General features: G+C 50.3%; 2 long non-coding RNA genes across 2 annotated transcripts; both read right to left on the reverse strand.

Moving 5' to 3' along the window:
- Positions 1–12,011: 12,011 nt before the first annotated feature.
- LOC132250319 (uncharacterized) lies at positions 12,012–14,189 on the reverse strand. The gene is made up of 3 exons (XR_009461996.1): positions 14,169–14,189; positions 13,516–13,581; positions 12,012–12,160 (listed from the first exon to the last, which is right to left on the reverse strand). It is a non-coding gene; the product is annotated as an uncharacterized LOC132250319 (long non-coding RNA).
- Positions 14,190–18,375: 4,186 nt separating this feature from the next.
- Positions 18,376–20,065, reverse strand: LOC132250320 (uncharacterized). Its single transcript, XR_009461997.1, has 2 exons — positions 19,397–20,065; positions 18,376–18,934 (listed from the first exon to the last, which is right to left on the reverse strand). It is a non-coding gene; the product is annotated as an uncharacterized LOC132250320 (long non-coding RNA).
- Between the last annotated feature and the right edge of the window lie 1,925 nt (positions 20,066–21,990).

The raw sequence follows: 21,990 nt of genomic DNA on the forward strand, positions 1-21,990 counted from the left end.
CCTGTGACCCAGGTCACCTGCACGGGCAAGAAAGAAGCCATGCCCATGGCAAACATCTAGGAAACTTCAGTCTTGTCCAGGAAGTTGTTGAAGTCAAGGACGGAATAACTCACAAGGGCACTGGACATATCAGGACCAAAACTGGCTTCCGCCAATACTAAACTAAGTGGAGGAGAGGGAGGCTGTACTGTGCTGCACCACAATGAATGCTGCGATGCTGAGATGACACAAGTCATCCCGAAGTCCTGGTGCAGAGGGCGTCGAGTTTCAAAGCAGGATGGCTTTCAGGGAGTGGATCTGGCCTGTGTCGTCCCTGTGGCTTTCTGGGCACCAGTCAGTGTACGGGTGATGCTCCCAGCTCTCTCTTCTTTTTCATTTGGCCCTGACTTCAGACAGCTGGACACATGTCAGCGCTGGATCTCCCATTGCAAGTCTTCCCCACCTGCACCCATGCCATCCCAAAGGGGAGTAGAGGTGTGCTGACTCCTCCAGGTAATCAAGAGGGAGGTCTCCTCCACCTGGCTTGGAGCTGAAAACAGCCCACTCTTTCTGAAATGGAGTCATATGCATGTTCGTCTGCAAGCACAAGCAGGCTATTTTCACCGGTAAAATGTTTTGCTTTCTTACCTTTGTCCTTTGACAGCACCTGCACAAGTTCGTAGTTGGCCAAGTCCTCCATTCCTCGGTTGTTCGCCTCCAAGATTTTTTTAATTACGTCTGCCGTCCTGTCCTGGCAAGTCAGCTGGAAAAGGGATTTTGCAGTGAATGATTTTGCTTCTTTGTGTATGGAAGTCTGTTTTCAGTTGACCTTTGGATCTGGCCCTAAGTTTCAGAGTAGTGAGAAAAGGTCATGTTTTTGGAATGACTTTGTAGCTGCCGCTGAGCAGAAAACTGCGCTACACCTGACAGTGCAGTATGTTTGCATTCAAAAAGACAGGGCATGCACTAGCTGGGGCACCAGCAACTCAGAGTCATTCCCTCGACCAAACATTTGGAGACATGACGTGCCCATCTTCCTAGCCATCCCCTTCCATGTAAATCCTTGTCCTATATGTTGCTCACAGGCATCAACTGAGTTACAGTCTGAGGTGGCAAATACTTTCTTTGACACCTGTGAAGTTTTTTGGCCTTGTTTCTTGCTTCCACGCTCCTGTGGAAGTGCAATGGGTTGTGAAAAAGCACAGGGCTCGATGCAATCCCTTTTGAAATCAGCAGAAAGATTCTTCCCACCTTCAACAGGATTTGGGTCAGACCCATAGTTCACTTGCAGGGATTCAGGTCTTTAAAACTGCAGCCAAAAAATACTGCGAACTACAACTGTTCCTGTATGTCATTTATGTAGCAGGTTACAGCTACCCTTGGTGTTTGGGGCACTGGGAATAGTGGTTGTGTGGGAGGTTGGTTTGTGCAGGATTAAGACTAGCTTAGACATAACTTGAGTGGGAAGGTTGAGGCAGAACTGGTCCTGCCTTCAGCAGGGGGTTAGACTAGATGACCCCCTGAGGTCCCTTCCAGCTCTCCTTTTCTAGAAGAGAAACTGAAGGAGAATACATAAGGATATCTAGAAGTTCATGCCCTTGAGGATCCTTGTATAACTACATACTATCTATTGCTATACAGCATCTTTCAGTGACTTGCCTTCAAGCTGGTCTGCAGTGTATCTGTCTGCCTACCTGTGCACACACGCCCATTCCTACCAGTGGTGTGCGCTTTCACATCTACATTGTCATCCAGAGTGAAAACACATCCAGTAATAAATCTACACAACTCTTCCACATCACTTACCATGATTTTGCTTTCAGCGCCTTCGCTGTCATTTATAATGCACCGCACAATGCGGGTGTCTTTGTCTTGCTGGTAGTAAAATGCAGATGCAGTTGATGTCACGGTGCACAAGGTGTGTCCATGGAGGTACAGATGAACACGGTGATGAGCAGTGAGCGAGGTAAAGAATAAAAAATAAATGAAGAGAAAAAGTCAGAAACATGATGCAAGCAGTAGGAACAAAACAGCACAAACACAAGCAGGCATTTCGGGGTCTATACCTGGTTCTGCGATGTTGTTAGTGGTGGTGTCCTACCTACAGGAGGAACTTGGTCTTTGCAATGAAGTATTCATATCAAGACATCCACTTACACTTAACACCCCTGAAACTTGGAGGATACCGAATTTTCCTGTTTGCAATGGATATTTAGTTGGTGTCATAAAAGATACCACTTGTACCCAAAGAGCCTCGTCTGCTGAACAAAAGAGTGGCTTTCCAGGCTCCACAATGTGCTTTGCTCAGGAAGGAGCTCCTGCAGAGCGGATGTGCCTACTGACCGTCCTCTATTATTACATATTGGGCAAGGCTCTTCACCCAAGGAAATGGGCTGTCTCGTGATCTGAAAAGTCAAGCCAGTATTCCAAACCACTGGACGCTCTGCTTCCATCTCCTCCACTCCTTTGTGTTTGCAGACTCCTCTGTCTTTTGCTATTTTTCCTGTTGGTTGCCCTTTAAATTTCCTCTAGTTTCCACTCTGAGCCTTGCCCATACAGAGCGCGGCTCACTTCATTGGAAGGTGTGAGCTGGGACCGCAGAGTCACAGACAGAGTCCTAGAGAAGCAGGGCTGGAAGGGACCTCCAGAGACCATCTAATCCACCCCCCGCCTGAAGCATGAGCAGCTCTATCTAAACCATCCCGTGCAACTCTCCTCTCAGCTCTACATAAGAAAACGGTCAGCCCTGACACAACATAGACCTCCCACCCCCACCTGCCAGTCTCTGGCATCTAGAAACCTCCAGAGGTCCTAGACAGAGGGCCATGCACATACAGGGTGTGGGGGCCGTGGGATGCAGGCACTGCTGCCTCTTGCCCAGGCAGAGTGTGGGGAGCACCGGATATGGGCGCTGCTGCTGCTTGCCCAGCCGGGGTGGTGCGGGCACAGGATGTGGGCATGGTAGTAATAGATGTGGGGTTATGACCTGCTGCTGCTTACCCCCGTCTGTCCGGAGCAAGCCATTTCACCCTTCGCCCCCATCTCAGACTCCCACGTCCTCACGCCCTGGCTGGGCAGCTTGTCCAAGCCCCAGCCCCAATCCCTCCCGCACAGTGGGGGCATTGATCTGCCCCCCCCCCGTGCCCTTTCCCTACCCACTCATCCCACCACAACAGACTCACCAGCTGGAGGAAGATGTGCCCAGCGTCCTTGAGGACTGCTGCCTCTTTAGTTTATGGCCGAATCTCCAAATTGGGCCGAATTTTTTCCGAATCGATTTGGAGGCTTCCTATTTGATTTGGTCTCTGGCAGCGAAGATCACGCTGCCTGCTCAGAGGAGATTACAGGGACCCAGGAGAAGTACCCCGAAGACAAGAAGGAGTGCCGGAGCAGGCGCTCCAAGCACAACCACTTCTCGCCTGACGAACCAGGAGTGAGAGCTTGGGATGCGGGAGGATGAAACACGCCCAGATTCATCAGTTCCTATCAATTCGGGGTGGCTGGCGCGGGACGGAGAGCAGTGACAAGCCGCCCCCAGCAACAACTGGAAGGAAGAAGGAGGAGGAGAGAGAGAGGCGCGGAGAGAGCTCAAAGGAAGCGGGTTGAGAAAAGAAAACAGGGACGATGCCCCAGAGGGGAAAAGGATGAGAGCATGAAGCTCTCTCCTTCTGAGGCGCCGAGGAGTCTCCGTACTTACCGGGACCTGGAAACAAGAAAAAATTCTTGAGAAGATGCGACGGAAAGCCGGTTGCCTCCGCCGCGCACGGACCTGCAGGGACACAAAACCAACCGTGAGTGGCTGTGGTGCAGGACAAGGGCACCTGGAAGAAACCAGGGAGCCATCCTTCTGCAGCCCACCAAAATTAATGATAAGAATAATATAATAAGTCAGGAGTAAAATGGAGATAGAAAGCCACGTTAACAGGGTCATGCCCACAAAGTGGAGCTAAGCATGGTAAAAAAATCCAAATAGGCCAAATGTCAACAACCATCGAAAACAGCAAGCCTCCCTCTTTTTTCTTTCTTCTTACACAAAGTCGTGGCAGCCGACGCTGCCTGGATGTGCTGAGTGAGGACCTTCATTCAAAGATTGGCTGTGGCGTAGCAGCCAGCACGCTCCAAAATCTTGACTGTTACGTCACCATAAGATCAAGTTTGAGTAACAACCCCGCTTATCTAGACCTTTTAATTGGTCTCCTGTTTCGATTTGGATTCGGAGATTCTACCGCTGAATCGGGAAGGATCTCCTCCAAATTGAATCAGCTACCGAAGCTTCGCACAGCCCTAGGAATAGTGCTTGCGTGTGTGGACGCGTCCTAAGGGTGCAGAGAGAAGTGGAGCTCCCAGCTGTAACTCAGAGCAATGTTTGCAAAGCGGTCTGAGTGACAGCGTTACCCGAGACCAAACAGAAGGTCACTGTTGGTCCGGGGGGTGGGGATCTAGCTGCCCGCTGGGAGCCTGCAAGCAGGTTCCTACAGCAAGGGCCAGGCTCTGTGCAGTGTTGGCTGTTTCAGCATGGCAGGGGGGAAAGGAAGCGCAGGGAGCTCGTTCTTGGGGCTCCTCAGCTGGTGCTGAGGGGTGGAGTGGGGGAACTGGAGCCCCCCACCTTGGGAGGCCTGCAATACACTGGGCCCAGGCTGCAGAGGGGGGCTGAAAAACCCCAAGACTCAGCTCCTTCTGCTCCCTTGTCCCCCTCCCACTCTGAAAACACCCGCAGGCTGGGAGCCCCAGCACACGCACGTTACAGAAGATGCCTCATTTTGAAACATCTTTATCTGACACCACATGCAATGAGGGGTCAGATTTTCACCCAGTGGGCCACTTGTGCTGTTTGCAGCCATGCACTTGTGTTTGGTCACAGCTCTGAACAGCTTTCTCGGGGACAGGAGTAAATACTGGATGTGGAAAGTCTATTTTCACATAGAATACAAATATCGGCAGTTCCGCATACCCTTTTCATATTGAATACTTGGAACAAAAGCTTCCAGACCATACCTTTTTCTGAGGCTGGACTCTGGGCTGGTCCTCAGGCAGGTCCCCGGGCTGGTCCTCAGGCAGGTCCCTGGGCTGGCCCTCCGGCAGGTCCCTGGGCTGGTCCCTGGGTTGGTACTTGGGCTGGTCCTTGGGCAGGTGCCTGGGCTGGCCCTCTGGCAGGTCCCTGGGATAGCCCTCTGGCAAGTCCCTGGGCTGGTCCCTGGGTTGGGACTTGGGCTGGTCCTTGGGCTGCTCCCCAGGCTGGTCCTTGGCCTGCTCCCCGGGCTGGTCCTCGAGCTGGTCCCTGGGCTGGCCTAGATACACCAATTATTTGGAGCTAAATGAGGCGAGTGAAAATGGCTGCACCAGCCTTAGTTAAGTGTGGATATTTGATGAAAAGAAGCCACAGAAATGAAATTTTATAACAATTGTTTACAAAAATCATCTCTCTCTCCTCCTTTTCTGATTCTTCTCCCCCACAACTGGAATCTCTCCTCTCGCTCTCTTTATCTTAACTTTATGGAGTCAAATCACATCTGTCAGAGCCCTTTGGGATATCTCTTGTCCCAGCCTTGCAGTCTAATCCACATGGGTGGAGGCTGCATAGAGTCGTCGAGGGGGTCTGTAGAGTTCAGGCTGCATATAGAAAGCTCCGTCTACATGTTTCTCACTAAATAAATCCCTTACAACAATGACTCGGCACCGAGTCTTTACATGTGCTCACGGAGAAGCATGATGAACTTTTGAAAGAGTAAGTTGTTCAGCTTTGTATAAACACGAGCAAACCTGATGAACGCATAAAATAAGTGATCGCTATCAAACTGTTCCTATCGCACTCGCAAATGAGACACTGACCTGCCCTCTCCGCACTCCCTGGCACACAGACAATTTAATGTAATTACTCTCCGTTATTTCAAGATTTGGATCATTTCATTCTCATTCAAGTGAGGTGTCTGTCGCTCAAAGTTTAAGGACCTTTTTCAAATATGACTACAAGAAATAAATGCAAGAAGAACCCCGCTGGAAACTTGTGCTCACTTTGAGCAACAGTTGGATCTCAACGTAGACCTGAACATTTTCTTGGCCCACTGAAACCAAACCCAGGACACAACCTCATTAGACACCTATTAGCAACCTTGGCCATCTGAATGTTGGTAACATTAACCCCCCAAAATGCAATTCTTTAGTGAGATTTGGGAGATTAGGTAGTGATAGCTTGAGCAAAAATATAACTTACTCTCATTTTCAACTTGTTCTCGCTGAAACTTAACCAGCAGCTGTTCTGCCTCTTTTAATGGCTGGGAGGCAGGCATGTTCCTTTCCAGGTATGCCACGACTTTGTGCAAGGTATTGAAACTTGGTGGCTCCCGGAAGTCCTCCGCAAAGTTGTGCAGCCACATGGAAAACAGCAGGGCTAGTGGGCTGAAAACAAATACATTGACAAAATCCCGTCATAGTCAGGCTTTATCACAGTGATATTTGTCATTCAAACCTGTATCAAGTAGATGAATATATCCCTTCTGCTGTGAGCCAGCAAGGAATTGTGATCTGGGCGCCGTTTTACCTAATCATGGTCTGATCTCGCTGACACCCGTTTTACCACTCCTAATTACTGATCCAAACTAGGGAATGAATACTGAATTGTATCCTCAAGATGCAAAATATAGGACAATTATAACTTTGTTTAGCTATAGCAGCATCCTCCAATTTGGTCCAGTATTATGGCAAACAAGTAGAGGAGACACAGGCAAAACACAAACATCCTGCCCCAAACCCAACCTTTACACAACACAAATCGCCTGGCTATTCTCGCTTCCTACTTTTCTTGCTTTCTTTTTTCTTGCTACATTTGGGCCACGTTTATTAGTGTTGCATGCTTTGTTTGCTCTCCCAGAAATGATGGATCCACAAATAAAAGACTACATCTGTTCAGTTTTGGGGCAGCATCCCAGCCTCTGGCAATTCGTGTAGGCATCATACAGTTAATTCTTTCTTTATACAAATAAGGCTGGCTGTCTCTCTCTCTCTCTCTCTCTCTCTCTCTATCTAGATAGATTTCTAGATAGATAGATAGAGCCAGATAGAGAGATACAGCCTATGTAGATAGATAGATAGATAGATAGATAGATAGATAGATAGAGCTGATTAAGTTTACCACATCCTCTGAATCCTGACTGAGGTTTTGCTGTACAGCAGAAAGCCACACTTACTTCCCAAGTTCTTGTCTGTCCTGGCTGGCATCTCCCGCTGCTCGTGGGATCTCCAGGTGCCCATGCCTAAATATCAAAATGGATACTTTCAACATTTATTTAAAAAACGGTCTCTGTCAGAAGCGTAAGACGGTCTACGTCAGAACCTTGCCCAGACAATGAAACATGAAGATTTCTCTAGTCAAACCATGTTAGAGAAAAAAGATGAAGAACATCATTGTCTTTCATCCCCTTCGTCCGGCTCAACCAGGGTTTTCCCTGAAAACCAAAGCTGTCGGTCTGCTGTCTCTCCACGAGAGCAGAGCTGGGGGAGCATTGTGGCGCAGGGGGAGGAAGGGACAGCGATGCTTTGTGCCTTTAGCCCTGTGAAATCCCTCTCCTGATCCAGCAGAGCCCGATTCATGGAGCAAAGAGTTCTGCGGAGGGACAGTGACCGCCTGCATTGGTGACCGCCTGGTTTTTCCAGCGGTGAGTCCAGCTGTTCGGAGGACTGCTTGCCTCCAGCTGTCCTACCTTTCCGCTAAAGAACCAAACCGTCCATTTTACTTCTCGGTCTCCTTCTTTGATAAAGTGCTCGGATGGGGGAGGCATTTTCAACCCAGTTTCAACTGAAACACTGAATTTGTCAGGCTTGTGAGAAAAACATCCATATCATTTGGCTTCTTAATCACGCCTTCTTCAAAACTATCTGACATCATTGCTCGCAATGCCCCACCTCTCAAGGCTATTACAGCTTCCTCCACAGCTCTTGGCTCTTACCTGCTGAGGAGAAGGTCCAGGACTTGGCCTGGTGGCAGGAAGGCCCGGTAAGATTTTAAAAACCCTCCAGCATGGGTCAAATCCCTGAGCACGAGAAAAACGTCTTTCTCCAGGCTAGCTCTGCAGTCCCCCGCAGCCTGTGAAACAAAAGACCAAAAGTTTGACATGAATCAGAAAACAAGGAGAGTCCCCACTCTGAAACTTTAATTCAGTTTGGCCGTTTGATAACACAGATGATCAGAGAGCACAAATTACTGAAGTGTCGTTATTTTGATGGCCGGTCTAGAGATGGCATCAATGGTGAACAACCGGCTCTCCTATTGGACAGTATTACCTTGACATCCTCCCTCCCCATCCGGGCCTGCCGACTTAAAGGCATCCAGTTCTTCCAAGTGCCTCTGCACCATCTCAGGGTCTATGCATGGCAGTCTGGCGCCTTGCTGCTGCCTCTCTACAACCCCAGTGAGAGACCTGTCGTGCCCCTCGCTTAGGAACACTGAGGCAAAGAACTCGTTGAGGAGTTCAGCCTTGTCCCCCCTATCTGTCACCAATTGTTTCTGCCCATTTAGCAGGGGTCCTATTCCTCCCTGGGCCTTCCTTTTACTCCCAATATATCTAAAAAACAATTTCTTGTTGTCTTTTACTTGGGTTGTCATCCTCAGCTCCATGGTAGCTTTGGCCCGCCTAACTGCCTCCCTACAAGCACGAGCAGAGGAGGTATATTCATCTTTAATTATCTCTCCCTGTTTCCACTTTTTATATGCTCCCCTTTTGGCCCTTAGGCTGCCCTGGATTTCTCTGGTCAGCCATGGAAGCCTCCTGGCCCCTTTCCCTTTTTTGCCTCGCTCGGGGATCGTCTTGCTTTGTGCCCGAAGGATCGTTTCCTTTAGGCACAGCCACCCTTCTTGGGCTCCCATCCCTTCAAAACTCCTACTCTGCAGTGCGTCCTTGACTAATCGCCTGAGTGCAATGAGATCAGCTTTCCTGAAGTCTAGCACTTTCACCCTACTAGTTACCTTACCCACTCGCCCTCTTATGTTGAATTCTATTATTAGGTGATCACTGTCTCCCAAATGGCTACCGATCTGGAGGTCCCCTATCATGTCATCTCCCGTTGCCAATACCAGATCCAGTATGGCATTCCCCCTAGTGGGACCACGCACCTCCTGTGTCAGGTGGAGGTCCTGTACACAGGTTAGAAACCTGCGTGAGCGATGGGACCTTGCTGTCTGCGTCTCCCAGCAGATGTCCGGGTAGTTTAGGTCCCCCATGACTACCGCCTCTTTAGCTTTTATGGTCTCCGAGAGTTACCTCAGCAGCCCCGCATCTATTTCTTCCCCTTGGTGTGGGGGTCTGTAGCAGACCCCTACCACCAAATCCCTTTCTCCTTGCCCCCCATGTAGCCTAACCCACAATCCTTCTACTTCCTCAACCTTGGATTCCGTCTTGATGAGGGTTGATGTATATTGCTCACTGACATAAAGTGCAACCCCCCCCCGACTTTGTCTGACTTCAAGGGGAGTTAGAGAGGATACTGCCCAGAAGGGCTACAGCCCAAGTTTCTGGTCGGGTAGTCTTGGTTTTTCTGACTTGGTAAGGGAGACTGGAAGGAAGACGTACCTGAATTGGACGTGGCCGTCGGATTACCTGGGGATATTTAATGAGCTCCAGGTCTTGTGCCCAGAGATACGTGAGGTCCTAGAATAAAGAACAAGAATTGAATAAATACAAGCTAATTCTGAAAAGAGCGAGACCTGCGAGTTTCAGTTTACATGTAGGACTGAATTCCCAGTGTCACTACGAGGGGCTACAAGGGAAGTTCGGAGCCATAGGATTCATTGTCTCTATGACCTGATGTTTAGCGGTGTCTAGAATTCAGTGCTCCTGACAGAAGACTTCTTACATCAAGACGTGGCAGATGAGAGTCAGGGTCACCATATCCCCGCATCTGACCGCTGGACATTCGACCTAATCTAGAGGGCTTCGAGCAGTCACACCTTCTTTCAATAGTGCAACAATCCTCACAGCGGCTCATGCTACATCTTCAGCATTTGCAATCCCAGGCACTTGCTCTCATAATAATGTCCCACACTTGATGTATAGTGTGTACCAGCCACCCACTGGTCACATGAGTTCCACCTACCCAAACTACCAGATCTTCCACTTTCCTCTCTCTTCATGGGCCACCTTCCCACTATTAATCAAGAAAACACCTTCAGACCGTCGTATGCGCTCTGTATCAGCACTACACAACATTGGCTTGTACCTACTCTCCCACTCTATGCCACAAAACACACGACATATACAGCACATTACACGGCTCTTGTTTCCTTGCTTAACGTGAGGCTGAGACACACTCCCACCTCCATACTATCAGATATCCACCATGGACCTTCCCCTGTACAAACACCAACCTCAGACACAAGCCAGCCTCAGCTAAAGTGCTCTAAGCACCAGCTGCTCTCCTTAAACCACCTTAGTGAGACACAAATATCACAGGAACTGGTTTTTCTCTTCAGCAGACTGAAAGGCAGAGAAGGGGAGTGCACACATTCACTAAAGGACTCAGTAACACAATTCAGAACGGAGCCAGAGCCCAGACGCTGTATCGCCACCTGAGCCAGGTTCTCTATCCCAATCCCCCTGACACCCCAGTCTACCCCTCTGCTCCACCAACATATGGAGAGGACAGGGGACTGCCGGTTGGAGAGCCCAAATCCACCAAACTCTGCAAGCCCCTGCACTAGACTCCTTGTTTCCTTCACCACTACACCCCCATGCCCCCTCCCCGAGTGACCTCCTACCACACCACCACACCCCCACCACTGCCCTCCCCGCACTCCCACTCTCGAGCCCATGTCAGTAAGGGAGAGGGTTTGGGGGAGGGGGGAACGGGAGCGGAGCAGCACTGGCAGCATCCTCCGTTCCTCTGCCCTGTGTGGGGAGGCGGAAAGGGGGTGCAAAGCCACCGATTGCGACAGCCTCGTGGAGATTTCCAAGTGCTCCAGCCAAGGGCCACTGCAGGGGCCGTGCAATGTCCTGCGGTGGTTCCCTTTGTGAAACAGCCCCAAGCCAGCTATGCCTGGAGACATTTCAAATGTCATGTCTGCCTGCACCTTAAGACTGAGATGCATTGTGTCATGCGTGACTTGATCTGAGTGCTCTCCACCTCGTGCATGTGCTTATATTTTAGCTGTGGAATATCAAACCGATCCAGAAGATGTTCCATACTTCAGGAGCTATTCTTTCTGATAACGGGAAGGAGCATTTTCACAGCATACAAGTTTTATACTATGTCCACAAAATTGCCCACAGCTTACCCTGTGAGAGCACGTGTCAAAGTGCACACGTTCTAGATCAAGGATTGGCAGTCGGGGTGCCCCAGGGGACCTTTCAAGGGTGCCACAGAGGATGTCTCCAGATCACAGCTGGTAGTCATCTCTAGCAGCAGTCCTCTGGGTAGCAGGCACCAAAGAGGTGTTACTTTTAATCTATGGTGTTGGTGTGCAACAAATGGCAATGAGTTGTGATGCAAAGAAGCACCCCATTTTTGTAGCTATGGAAACGAATGACAAAAGTCTCTGTGAATAAAGACAGCATCCTTTGCAACTGCCTCCTCAGCAATCATCAAACTCAGCACTTTGCATTCAAAATGGGGCCTCAACCCTCCGCCTCAGGATGTCTCCAAATACAATTGGTTTCTGATCAAACAGGACGGTCGTGGGGGACGCCCAAATTCTGACGGCTTCTCAAAGTCTGGAACAACTTCCGATCTGGATGGGTAAAGACAGCCCCGCCGGTACTAGCTCAATTTGCCATGTGGTTGTGATGTTGAAAGAGTAATTGGTTTTCTTACCAGTTAGGCTACAAATGGACATGGTGAGTTTGGAAAGGGTTCTTCAAAAGGGAGGATAACATCTAGGATTTTGAAATGGAGGAGGTCCCAGAGTGGGCACACAGGGGTACAATTACTCATTTTTGCCCCCGGGGCATAGAAGGGAGGGTGGGTTGTACGTGGGGGAGACCGAGCGGTGGATGGTCTTACCCGCTCCTGGCCTGCCTGCTGCAGCCGCAGCTGCTGCTGCCACACAGCGTCCCAGGCCCTTGACTCTGCTGTGGCAAACATCTGCTGCCCTGTCTGGCTGCCTGCTTCGGGCCTCGGCTCCCGCGTGCGGCAGTGCTCGAGGCAGGATGGCAGAGGGATGCATCTCCATCCTTGTCCCTCCTCCTGAGATGCCCTGTTGAGGAGTTCAAAACCAAGTTAATTGGAAATTATTACTTCTACTGGTGTAAGGAGCAAAGGTGATTAGGTGCTAAGCACATCTACACCGTTCGAAGTAAAACCAAAATAAAACAGAGAGAAAAAAAGAGAAAAGAATTCAAAATGCATTTGTGCCGTTTCTTTGTATGCATAAAGCGTGGCCCGATGAGCGTGCACAAACTGCGGAAAGAACAATGGGGAAGATCCTAAAGTTAAAATTAAATAAATGTATGTCCTTACTTTAAGTTCAAAAGCATGCCGTCATGGAGACATGGACCGTGAGCACGCTGGGACAGAGCCATACATCTTCACAAAAAAAGGAAGCATGAAGGCAAGAAGAAAAGTGTTATGATATTAAGTAGGAAGTTTTAGGAGACCGTTTGCATCAACTCATTTAGAAACTGGAAATTGAAATCCAGGAGAAGCCGACAGAGCGGGTCCAGCCCCTGCACCAGGCAGGACAAGACACCGGGGCTCAAGCCACCGCGGCGAGGTGACCGTCCCGTCTGCTCCTGAAGATTTCCAGGGGAGGTGACTGCACCCCGCAGGGTCACAGTCAGGGCGGCCAGGATCTGGAACCAGCTGCCAAGGGGAGTGGTGCTGGCTCCTACCTCGGGGGTCTTTCCAAGGAGCCTGGATAACAACTAGCTGGGTCAGATAAGCTTCAGCTTTCCAGGGCTCATATGAGCCCAGTATTCATTCCTGCCCAGGGCAGGGGGTCGGACTCGATGATCTGCTCGGGGCCCTTCCCACCCTGCATCTATGAACCACCACTGCGGGGAGTTTATTCCAGTCTGGACACCCAATTAAATGCATAGAAATACATTTTTAAAATAGATTAAAGCAGGAAACTTGTAAGAGAAACAGTGCATCGATGGGACTACTAAGGCATTAAAGGAGAAGAAGACCCCAAAGAAGACCCTTCAAGGCTATCATCCAACACAAAACACTTTAATAATCAGGGTTTGGTTATGTAAATCCCCCAGAGTGAATGGACGGCAACCAATGAGACTGGAAGCAGAATTTCGGGGTCAGTTCAATTACCAAAAAAGCCAACAGAAAAACTGGTATTGCTGTGTTGAGCCCTCGGCCCTTTTCCTCAGTGCTCAACCAGGGCAAAGTTAGCAGCAATAGCATCTTCTCCTTCCCTAGAGTAAAGAGGGGAATGGAAGTGAAGTAAGGCGTTGTTGTGTGTCTGCTCCTTTCCAGCGCAGCTCCCTGCCCTTCCCCTCCCCTCAGCACTGCATTCTTCAATTCACACCTGAATCTCTCAAATTAGACAGGGCAAAAAGAGTATGTGACAGTGAGAATTGGCATCCCTATTTGATTTACCTTCCTCTCTTTCCAAAGGATCCCATATTTTTCTCCCGGGATAAAAGACTGTCCAGTCTTCTGTAGCTGTATGAAAGAAATATTGAAGAGCAAGTTGAAACCACAACCAGTCATTCCCAGTTACTTGATGTCTGGAGCGAGGGACAGCATCATGGCCGGGTACTGCAGTTTGGGGTGAGGGGCACTGGCAGGCTGGGGTCAGTGGTTTGGGGGTGAGGGGCAGCAGCAGGGCTGGCGGGGGCTGTGGCTTGGCACTGAGGGGCAACAGCATGGGCAGGGACAGGGCACTGGCATGTCTCTGCCCCCCACTGTCATATCCCCCGTCCCCCCTCCGCCATGTGACAGGTGTCCTGCATTTTGGACCTGGAAATATGGAAACCCTAAAGCAACCATCCGCATCCTCACTGCCTGCTCCGCTGCACCCCTCACCTTGCCTGCCCAGCCAAATAGCATCGCTCCAAGCACTCCCCCCGCCTCCCCATGTCAGGCCAGCACACCTCGTCTTCAGCCCTTGGCTTGTACTGAAGCGGACTGAAGTCATGTTTAGGAAAGAAACGAAAGCATAAAAGTGACAATTCCCCCAGCCACAAGTCACCCACCCCTACGACCCCCCAAGTGTGGGTGCAAACACCCCCTCATTTGCCCACACTTACCCTTGCGGTCAGGGTGACACCGAGGACACAGGTGTGACCTGACTCCAAGCAGTGTCGGCTCGGGAGCAGTCCAACTGCTGTGCGTGTCTCCAGGAGCCGCACGGCGACGAGCCGGTTCTAGAAGGGGCCATTGTGATGCGCGTCACCTTCTCCGGGTCTCCCCGCGTGCACGTCTCGGCCGTGTCCGGCCGCACCGCTGCATCAGCCTCCAGGTGTGAGACAGGGCTGGGCTTGCACGCGGCCTGATGGTGCTCACAATGAGGGACTTCGCACAGGACTGGCCCCTGCCAGGGTTTCCCTCCAGGGCACTGTGACAGCGGATGAGGAAAGGGACTCCAACACCAGGTCCTAACGAACACCATTTCTTGTCTGTGCACAAGAACAGACGGCCCAGGTCTGTCTCACACGTGCTCCCTGCGGTGACTGTCACCTCTGTGTCTGTAGGCCGGGGGGCTCCCGCTGCTCCCGGCTCTGCACTGGGGAATACACTGTGTTACTTGATGCCTACTGTCGGCCCTTTGACCGTGTGGGTCCTCCCAGTGTCTCAGCGTTGCACCGCTTTCATGGGCAACTTCCCCCAGTTTCGCTTCAAGCCCTTTCCCTTTTGGAGGGCGAACTGTTTAACCAGATCTCTGCCCTGGATCTCCCTCTTCTGCCTTTGGTCAAACAGCCCTTGCACCAGAGCTGCGGCTGAAGAGGATCTTTCATGGATATCATGTGCTTACTGCACCTCGAGGTAGTGCTCCTTCTCTGCCATCCTCATTTTACCTTTCCTGCCTGGTTCCTTAACGATAACGGCGCTATCTCTTTCGTTTTAGATGAACGGACTGGAAGACGGACGGATCTTGGTTGAACGACTGTGTCATATTGAATGAAATAGTTTGAATGTTTGTAAAGGTTGCCCATTAGCCAGTTTCAGGAAGAAGATAAGATTTATCTCCTTATCTAGTTCTTTGTTTTGGGGACTACGTGCAAAAGATCCTGACTTCGCTTAAAGTCTTAATTTAAATTTCATCTTTTAGAAATCTTTTACAAAGAGAGCAAATATCCTGAATTCCAAGAGATCAAACCCTGAGGCCTTTTGACCAAGTTGGTAAGAAAAGGGCATTTGCAGTGATATGGAAGTTTCCCAAAGGTAATTTAAAATGCTCAACGAAGGTAAAAGAATCTGTTGAGTAAGATCCGAGCCCAAATTTGGGAGCAGTGATATATTGAGTAGGAGGAGCCCACTGACGGCAGCTCGCTCAATAAAAACCGTAACTTACTGTCCCAAGTTGGAGGTGACTATACTTGTAGAACAACGAAGGAAAAATCGCAAGTATAGCCCGGGTCAGACTGATCACCTGAACTACCCTCTCCGTGAACACGAATCTCTTAGTTCACGCTGAAGCCGCAGAGCACCTGAAAGGGACTGAAGGAAGGGGACTTAGTCCTATCACTGTTGAAGCCAGCCTATTGAATTGTATTGCTGAGCCCATTTCATTGAACCGTACTACTGAGGCCAACCCATTGAATCGTACTACTGAGGAATGAAACCATATTTTGGTATTTGGCTTCTAGGAATTCTAGGATTGTAAGTATAATATGAAAAATAATAGTATTGATTCAAATTTAACTTTTAGTTACAATTGTAGTTGTTTTTGTAACACTAATTCTTATAGTATTGTTTGGGAAGGAAGTGCATTCGGAGCATTGTTTCTGATATATGTAATTATTGTGTTTTTAATGTTTGTGGTGTTTCTTAAAGCTAAGCAGTGTTATATACGTAGCAAAGAGTTTTAAAATAAAATTCTGTTGTATAAATTAAGTGTGTAATTATTGTGAAATCGTGCAATCAGTTAACTACTCCCCCAGCCAGTGCATCAAAACGAATCAGTAAATTGTGTGGGATTTTCTCTATTCCATAATCCACGAGAGACATCCTGGAATGCCTCCCTAACACCAGCAGGATAATGTCTCCCTGACACTTGTAAGATAGCAAGAAGTTCAGAAAGAGGTCTCGTTATAATGCTAAAAATCACACCCCTGGGCAGAGCAAAAGTATGTTAATGAAACATATATGTATGTAAATGAAATACATGGCTAAACCATAGGTATAGAGACATGCTCAGTAGAGAACGTCTTATGTCAGTGGCTTGTAACCAATCACTGAGCGATACACTTGCAAACATATGTATAAAAGGTACCCAAAGGTAGAAACCGGTGGTGCTTGCTTTGCAAAAGATTGCCAAGCACCCTTCTCTGCGCAGACTTGAAACAATAAAGATTAAGTTGGATCCTCCACCCCTGTGTGTTTATTGGCAAAAGCGCACCGGGCACGAACTCACACTGTCCTTTGGAGACAACACTGGCAGCGCCCAAGATCCCCCCAAACACCCCGAGATCGCTGCCACCCTGCTCTTACCGCCCCCACCAGCACCTCCCCGCCCCCGGGCACACGGGCTCTGCCCAGGGCAGGACCTGACCTGTAACTAAAGCAAGAGAGAGGAAGAAAAGCAAAGCCCCGCACGAGAGGAGCCGGATCCCTGTCGCGGGAACCCCAGCCCGAGGCTGCCCCATCGGCCCCCGCCTGGCCCGGGGGTCGGGGGGCGGGATGCAGACTTGGGTGTGCATGGGGAGCACGGGGCGTTTGCACCGGTGGCGGGGGGGGGTGTCGTTGCAGCGCCCCTTCCCGCCGGAGTGCCCGGGCCCGGGGAGGGCCGGGGCTGCAGCCCTGCTACCCCCACCCCCACCCCTATGGGGCCGAGCTGGGGCCGGCTCCCCTCTGCTCTTCCCGGGACCCCCAGGGGCTCCGGACCTTCCCCCCGCCGCCAGCCCAGCCTGCCCCATGGCCGGGCGGGATCGTGTGCGTATGTGCGTGTTTGTGTTTGCACGCACAAGTGTGAGCTTGCATGTTCCTGTGCGTGCATGCGTTTGTGCTTGCATGTCCTTGTCTGTCCATGCATGCGTTTGTGCATGCACACACGAGTGTGTGCTTGCATGTGTCTGTCTGCATTTGCGTGTATGCATCTGTCTGCGTACACGCGTGTACATGTCTCCATGCATGCATGTGTGCAGGCACATGTCTCCATGCATGCACGTGTGTGTGCAGGTGTGTCTCTGTGCATGCATGTATGTGCATGCATGTGTCCAGGTGCTCATGTGCATGTTTGCATGCATACACGTGCATGTGTTTGTGCATGCATGCGTCTGCATGCATGAGTTTGTGCTTACGTGTGTCTGCTTGCATACATCTGTGTGAATGCATACGCGAGCATGTGTGCGTGTTTGTGCATGCACGTGTGCCTGCATGTGCCTGTGTGCCTACATTTATGTGTGTGCATGCCTGCATGCATACGCATGCATGTGTCTGTGTGCATTCATGTGTGTGGATGTGTGTGTGCATGTGCACCTGTGCATGCTTATGTGTGCATGCACAAGTCTGCATGCATGAGTGTGCTTGTAGGTTTCTGTATGCATGTGTGTGCATGTGTATGTATCTATGTGCGTGCATGTGTCTGCACATATCTGTGTGCATGTTTGTGCATGCGTGTGTTCTTGCATGTCTGTGTGTATATGCATGTCTGTGTGCATGTATCTGTGTGCATGTGTGTGTTCCTGCATGTGCCTGTGCGTGCATGTGTGTATGTGCATGTCTGTGTCAATTCATATGTACCTCTGTGTGTCTGTTCATGAGTCTGCATATGTACATATGTGTTCATGTGTGTGCCTGCATGCATGTGTGCATGCATATGTGCATGTGTGTGTATGTGTGCACGTGTGTTTGTGCGTGTGCTCCTCTCTGCATGTGTACATGCCTGTCTGTGCATGTGTGTCTGTGTTCATAGCAGGGAGAGTGTATTTGTGTCTGCGTGTCCATGTGCAGAGAGTGAGTGTGTAGAGTGCATGCCTGCCTGCATGTGTCTATCCACGTGTGTGCGTGTGCATGCATCTGTGTTCATGGCATGGAGAGCGTGTTAATGTGTCCACGTGCAGAGCGAGTGAATAGAGTGCAGACCCATCTCTCTCTGTGTGCATGTGTCTGTGCGTGCGTGTGCCTGCATGTATGTGTGTGTGTTCATGGCAGGGAGAATATGCTTGTGCCTGCGTGCCCATCCCCATGCCTCAGCCCAGTCTGTCTGTCCACTGCAATCTCAGGGGTGTCCCTCCTGCCAGTACTGTGAAGCCCCACTCCTACCCCTTCAGAATAAAACCCACCACGAGCCACTTTTCCTTTATTATATTTTAATATAATCTTCTTGGGTGGAAGCAAAACAAGGCTCAAGTCATTCTCCAGACTGGGGGCAGGGAACCCAGCAATGGGACAAGGACAGCCCTCACTCCTGCCTAAAACAGACCGTTCCAGTACAACCCCCTCCCTCCCATTCATATAAATTAAGTCTCTCTCCCCTGGGAAAGCAGCAGGTGTAGAAGAACAGCTCTAAAAATATAACATGTCTTGCATTAGGCCCCCAAAACAGATCTTCAAAGTTCAACCACAACCATGCCTGCGGCCCTGCCCCCTCTACACGGAGTCCTCTGGGTGTGGGCGCACGTGAAGCTGTGCAGGCAGGTCTCTGAGAGGGGATGGGCAGGTCCTCGAGGAGCCTCCCCACAGCAAGGTCACTCCCGGGGCCAGTTAATGCTGACCTGGCCCGAGGCCTCCAGCACCTCCCGCTTGCAGTCGAAGTCGCCGTTGATGTGGCTGATGGACTGCTCCTCCACCACCCAGAGCTGGCAGCTGGTCTGCGGGATCAGTCGTGCATCATGGCTCACGTTGATCACCGCTGTGAAGAGGAGACAGGAGGCAAAGCATGAGCGGGGTGGGAGGCAAAGCAGAGGCCATTTCCATAGTGAAGGAGAATGGAAAGACCCCATGTTTTCCCCATCAGCCACTGCCAGGACAGGGCTGGGCAGTGAAGGGCACGACTGGGACCCAACGGGGACCCTGGCAGGAGGGCACTGCTTGTAGTATACAAACCCTCCTGTGGGACCCACGGGCCCACCCCCAGCCAAGTAACCCTTCTGCTTCCCTGCAGCCCCAGATGGGAACCCCATCCATGCCAGCCTGGATCTGACCCATGCACCTATTACTACTTTCCTCTGCCTGACAGATGGGACCCATGAGGCCACCCCAGCCCAGTATCGCCATCCACCCTTCAATCCGATCCATGGGCCCAGTATTCCCCCAACCCCGGCCTCCTCTGACCAGGGCAGTGGACACCTCCCACCGCGCTGCTTCCACTCACCTCCATGTACGTGCTGACAGCATCACCCAAGGGATCGATTGACTCAATGCACAGATGATTTGTGGGTTCATTCTGGGGAAGTGACATCCCCAAAAGAAGCCAGGAGTCCTGAGCCACAAAGCCTTCCTCCCACCCCTTCCCTCCTTCCCTCAGCTAGAAACAGGACCCAGGAGTCCTCCCAAACCATGCCCCTCACTATGGCATGCTGGACAGCACTCCTTTCGAAGAGCCAGAGCAGGGCACAACCTGCAAGTCCTGGTCCTCACGCCTGCTCTGCTCTAACGCGCTTCCTTCCCAGAGCAGTGAACCCGGCACAGCCCCGTTCCCATCCCCTGGGTCCATCAGGCTCCCTGCAGGTCAGCTCAGCAAACATCACACGGGCTGTCTGCCCCCCGGGTAGGAAAGAAAAGGGCCCTGAGATAAGTGGGGTGAAAGGAGCGTCCAATCCCTCCTCCTTCCCCAAAATGCCAGGATCCAGCTTCCCACCCACCTCCCTCAACTAACAGCAGCTCAAGGTCCTGTGCTCCCACCCAGGGCAAGGGCAATGCGCTCCCACCCAGGGCAAGTCTCCGCTCCCCGCCCCAGCTCTCCCCTGCATGGCCGAACCCACAGCGCTCCCAGGGCCACAGCTCCAGCCTCTCCCTGACTTCTTCCTCAGTGGCCAGCCCTCACTCCTGCATTCCCAGCCTGTCTCCCCTTTGCCTCAGCCCTCACATCCTGATCAGCCCCCTGCACCCTCAGGCCCTAGCTCCTCCATACTCACCCTCTCCCCCCTGCCTGGAAGCCCCAGCCCCACACCTGACAGCCTGCAGATCTGCATGGTGAGGGCATAGCTCTCAAGGCTGAAGCGCCCCAGGCACTTGTGAGCATCCTGGTAGGGCAGGTGGATTTGTTTCGGTCACGTTCTCCTCCATATCGGACGTGGTGATCTGGTGCAGAATGACACTAATTCTACAAGGCCGTGAAGTAATGAATCGTGAAGCATTTCATTTTGAGCAAGATAACGGAGAATACCAAACAGCGGTGGTTCCCCTACTGTCATGCACTTTTTTGATCGTAAAAGGTCTCTCTCTAAAGTACTCTATTGCTCATGTATGATAGTGGATTTACATGATTCTGCTTATACAAGTTTAACTTATTACACATTTATAGCTAGACAGTGTCAAGAAAATCCTGAGCCTTATAGTAGAATAGGGTAAGTCCTGCCTGGATCTTGTCCATCATCAGGTATGAAAGGCCAGCTCCTTCCTCCTCTTCACTCTCCCCAAATCTGAACCTCCATCATTTTCATCTTCGTCTTCTTTGTACTCTCCTGATGGACCAGCTTCTTCTTCATCTGCTTCATCCTCCTCATCCCCTTCTGAAAGGCAAGTAAATTAATTCCTTACAGCTTTGCTTAAACCTCAAAGGCTCGTTTGTAAACTCATCTTAAATGAGCTTCTGAAATCTGACTCAATTCAGCTACAAAACCTTCTCCAGAAATCTTTAAAAAAAGACAGGACTAGAAGTAACATCCCACTTTTTCCTCTTTCTATAGGAAGAGAAAACACAGAACTGAATGTGCCACAGCATCGAATATGAGATGATGGGTACGGAAAAAAAAAAAGCTTTTGGTACCAGCAATAAAATAACTGCTTTTATATAGTTATATCTCAGTGTAAAGATGTGTACTCATGTTTTTCCTAAGCGCAGCTCTCCTTTAACCGTGCACAGCATCCATGACTACTCTCTTTGCAAGTGCATTGCCCGCCCCCCGCATTACCCAATAGGAGCAGTATGTGATACGGCCCTTCACCTGACACACGGAGCTGATTTGTGCTCCAGCACTTCCACAGTCACTTTAGTCTCAATTTTATATTTAGATCCTGACTGAATGGCATAACTAATGACTGCATGTTTAGAGAAGTCACCCTCATCATCTTCATCTTCTGAGTTGGGGGCCTCATTACCTTCCTGATCAAATCAATCTAGGTAGGTGATCTCCTGAAGCAGCTCAAAAATCCTTTCGCTGTAATCCTTCAGGTTTGTGATGGCACAGCTGAAGAAGTCCAGGTCTTCATGTTTTTAAGGTTTTGCTAAAAATTAATTAAAATTGCTCACGGAGATGAAATAACTACTTGGTACGTCCAAGTACTGCTCTGCTGCCTCCTAAATGTCACTGACTTGGCTGGCTACCTCCCACCACCTCTTCTCCGTTGCTGTTTCCCATTGTACAGAGCTCATGTAAGAAGTCTTCGTGCTGACAATCAACATCCCTTCCCCATAAGATCAGACACTCTCTCTACGCTCCCTTTGAAACAGGTTTGACCCACTTCCCATCCCATTAAAATGTGTGTCTTTGCTTCTGGATGCCCCAAAAGTACATCTGTCTTCAGAAATGCGATCCTATAATCACCAAGGGAGATACAAAGCTCTCCCATTCCCTGAGGGCAGCTGTGGATGTGACGATAGAGGTAATCCTGCTTAGACTAGATCTGGATTCTGTAGTCCATTGTAGTCACGAGTCGGCCTGTGTGAGTAGGAAGCTACGGAGCCACCTCGGAGATCCGGCCATAGGGTATAATGGGGAATGAATGAAATATCCACAGCTTTGT

Source organism: Alligator mississippiensis, chromosome 1 (genome assembly GCF_030867095.1).
Source record: "Alligator mississippiensis isolate rAllMis1 chromosome 1, rAllMis1, whole genome shotgun sequence".
Taxonomy (NCBI): Eukaryota; Metazoa; Chordata; order Crocodylia; family Alligatoridae; genus Alligator; species Alligator mississippiensis.